This window comes from Cyprinus carpio, unplaced genomic scaffold (assembly GCF_018340385.1).
Source record: "Cyprinus carpio isolate SPL01 unplaced genomic scaffold, ASM1834038v1 S000006655, whole genome shotgun sequence".
NCBI classification, from domain to species: domain Eukaryota; kingdom Metazoa; phylum Chordata; class Actinopteri; order Cypriniformes; family Cyprinidae; genus Cyprinus; species Cyprinus carpio.
The window spans coordinates 92,795-97,148 of record NW_024879279.1 but is presented as its reverse complement, the minus strand read 5'-3'; positions in this window follow the sequence as shown (position 1 = coordinate 97,148).

Here is a 4,354-nt window from a genome sequence, read left to right as displayed (position 1 = left end):
ACAAGAGTATTAGTACAAAAGCTCATCACAGAGGTGATTGGAGAAACTGGACTTTAACTATCGTTCTTTCCTGGACAATCCAGCTATAATAGATGAATGGAGAAGTGGATGTGAGTATTGTTTCCCCTCTCTGACTGTCAGAGCTGCGGTGGGGGACTGGCAGGAGCAGAGGAAAGGTTTACTGTCTTTCAGAACTCCACAAATGGATGGATTTGAGTCAGTGGGAAAGAAGGCCCTTTATGTTACCTGTGTAAAGGTGTCTAATTTACAATCTTTGAGTGGGGTTCTTTCGACGAAATGGACAGAGGTTTTTGGTATTGACTCTTCCCCTAAAGGTAGTTGGCGTATCCTGTACAAACGTCCGATTGACCAGCGGACTGGTGACCTCCAGTGGAGGATTGTACATGGATGTATAGCTACTAACAGACATGTGGTGCATCTTGATCCTAGTGTTAGTGTGGGTTGTCCTTTATCAATATAGACTGAATCTTTTTTTCATTTGTTCCTGCAATGTACAAGGTTGATGGATTTGTTTTCCTTGTTAACAGAGTGGGTTACATCTTTGGGTGAAACCTTTTCCTTTCAGTTGTTCATTTTTGGTCCAAAGTACACTGTTGCGCAAAAGAATGATTTGGTTTTACTTAATTTCCTTTTTGGTAATGCAAAATTAGCCATCTGGAAAACTCGAAAAAATAAGATATTAGGACAAGGTGCAGTAAATCCAATTTTCATGTTTTTGGGCCTAGTGGGTTCTCGTCTCAGAGTGGAATATGCGTACTATAAATTGGTTGGGTGTTTAGAGCGTTTTATGGATATTTGGGGGATAAACCATGTCTTATGTACAGTTTATGAAGATGAATTGGTGTTGAAATTTTAATGGCTATTTATATTATTGATTTGTTGTGATGATGAATGATTGTCATCATCATCATATTGTGTTGGACAAACACACTCTCTTACAATCTCACACAAAATAAAACTCTCTCAAACACACATCTCTCTCTCTCTCTCTCTCTCTCTCTCTCTCTCTCTCGGGTTCATTATCATTGAAGACATTTCAAGCTTCTTAGGTAATGTGTACATTTTAGCATCAGCCTTGTAGAGACGGGCTTGGTAGATATACAGGTGAAAAACCGGATCGGATCTGTGGGTAAGTTATAGCTAGCTAATTATCAAACGCAGTACGGTGTAGCCATCGCTAACATTAGCACGTTTATCGAACAGCCTTCGATACATTTCTATGTTATAACTTCCCGAAAAAAATACGCAAACATATAAAACAAACTTCTAGCGAAATACTAACAGCCATCTTACTTACCAATCCAAAAGAAAAGAAATGTTTTGCAAGTTCGGAGTCAAAGCTCATTTCTTTCAAGTCCATCAGTTGTCTCCTCCACGATGGAAAGCAGTGCCGATGTGTTACTCTGTTTTCGGCTCCTTTTCTTATCGGATTTGATTTGTGATTCCGAGCGCGGTTGATTGACATCAGGTTCCAGTACGCCCACAAGCCGTGCAAGTTATTCATGTATTGCAGGTTGGCTGGTGGGTTATGTTGCGCCGCATACCGCCTCCCATGGCCGAAACTGGTATTACGACACCTGTCGGGCCCGTGGCTAGGTAATGCTAATGCTAATTAAGGTTTTGATATCTCTGCAGCACTATAACTTGACATTTTTTTAATGACATCATCGCCCTTATTTCTTCTCATTCTTTTGATGCGTGTGGGTCATTTTTTGGATATTTTTACCTCAATTTTACACATAGCACCTTTAAGAGGATTTAAGTTTACTGTTGTCCTATAACCATTGGTAGCTCTCAGCCGCTTTCATTTTTAAGAGTATAGCTCCTGAACAGGCATGAGCCGATTACCGGCTTCAAGGTATACCGCAATTAATGTCACAGTTTCAAAACCACTAATATTTTCCATTATACTGTTCCTGCGGTGTGCGCACCTCTCGCGTCCAATCTAGACACGTGTGTAAGCGTCATAATTCTGTTTAGTGCTTCTTTCATTTCCGTTATCAGAATCCACATCAGATCCAAGTTGGATGTAAGGTCACGCGATGATGTTTTTGTAAGCCATGTTTTTTAGCTGAAAACTGAATATTGTGAATAATCATTGAACTTGGAGGCACGATTAAAGTATATCATTCATTTCCGCTCAATATCATACACATTAAACTGAGTATGTGAGAGAGACTCGTGCAGAAATCAAAAGAAAAGAGTGCAGCAGCACTCACAGAAAAAGTTATAGATGCATACTGTGGTAGAAAAAAAGGTATTGATAATATGTTTTAGGTAAGCAACACTTCAGAACCTACCCCGAATATCAACACTGCTGCAAAGAGGCAAGTGACTGTTTTTATGAATGGGTCACTGAAATCATTGGCTCATTTAATGATTGAGTAACCCATTCATAAGTCTCTTGCTGTTTCCGAATGAATCAGCTGTTTAAACGAATAAATGACCAAATGACTCACTTATTTAAACAGTCATTTGCCGCCACCTACTGGTGGTTTGATTTTCACATTTAAATGTATCATTGCATCTTCCCAACATTTCCTGATTTTGAAGGTAGAGAGAGCGCTATACATCACACTCCCCCCACCTACAACTCCTGCCGGCCCGAGACTCGAACTTGCAACCCTTGGATTGCAAGGCCAACACTCTAACCGTTAGGCCACGACTTCCCCTCAACTTCATGAAAACAGTCTGTGTAAATAACATCTATGGCACTTCAGATGCAGCTTCTGTTTCCTCTGCAGTGTAAAGATGGAGTTTGTAGATACTAATTTCATTTGAACAACATCCACAGTTTCTTGTTATTCTGACTGAATTAATTGACATGAAGGAATTTAATGTGAAAGATGATACATACATTTAATTAATTAATGACTTTAATTAATGTTTTATAAAATGGCAATTTATAAACATTAAACATAATTAATTTTTTGCATTGAAAAAAAAAAACTATAGATTTGTTTTTTATATGCCTTCAACTGTAGTTCTTAGCAAAAATCAGTATCAGCAGATCAAACTACAAAAAACAACAACAAAACAAACAGACAAAAAAAAAATTGCAATCGGTGCATCTCTAATTGTAAGCCATTCAATGACTAATTATTGTACTCTCTCATGTTCCGTACCATTACCCTGCACCCTGAACTGATGTCTAGCAAAAATAATTATAAACAGCGGACCATTTAACCAATAATGAATGTATATAAGATAACATAAGATACAATATATATATATATATTCTGCTTCAGCTGTTTTTAGAGGACAGTGAAGTTGTCAGGTCAGACAGGCACTTGTTGTCTTTGCTGACTTCAGACAGTGCAGCTGGTCCCGTCAGGATAACTCCAGGTTTTTTGTGTATTTTTATTTATTATTGTGGTAAGAATAGTTAGTAAGGATAGTGTGGTAAAAGAAATCCATGTTATGTATTCGTGCATGCATAGTTTGTTAAATTACTTTCATTAAATTCATTTCATGATTCAGCCTCCATAGACCAGCACACTGGTTCCAGCAGAGGGCCACCATCCAAACTGAGATGACCAGGTTTTGTAACTACATTATTTTTTTATTTAATATTGACATAAATAAACATTATATTATTTGATGGTAATTATTTTGGTTTGTAATTGATTTTTTATTTTTTATTTTTTGGCCATCAGATCATTTCCGGAGGTTTTCAGCATAGGACGGGGTAAAAGGCGAATGCTGTCCACCATCAAACCTGTGAAAAATATTGCCTGTTAACTTTTATCTGCTTCCTCACCAGTATGATTGCACACCTAAGGAGAGTGAGCAGCTGGTACATATGCAAGCTGGGTTGGGGCGAAAGACAATGCAAATGGAGGAAAAATACAACTTTTGACGAAGTAAGTATGCATGATGTCTCTCTTGTATCTTTTAAAATTCTTTAATGAAACACTATAAGCTGTTTGTACCAGTGTTGGACTTGTAACTGTTGGGCATTTCATTTTTACTCAGTGTTATTTACATTGTAAGCTATGTACCCAACTGAAGGAGCCGTTCCCAACATTTCAGGAAGTAAAGGGAGGTTGGCTTGTCTATATAAATTTTCAGGTAATCATCAGGAACATAGTGATACATTGCAATGAAAATAAATATCACATCAAATACATTTCTGAATTTTCACATAATCACTAATAACATATTCCATATTTTGTGTAAGTAAATATCTTTGTGCTAAGCTTAAAACATGAATACTGTTATAACAAAATAAAAGGAATGATCTTAAAAAACCAACCAAACAAAAAAAAAACAATAACACATCAGGGTTTTGAGCTTATTTTGTGTAATTTTAGCTAATTTTATTTATTTTTTA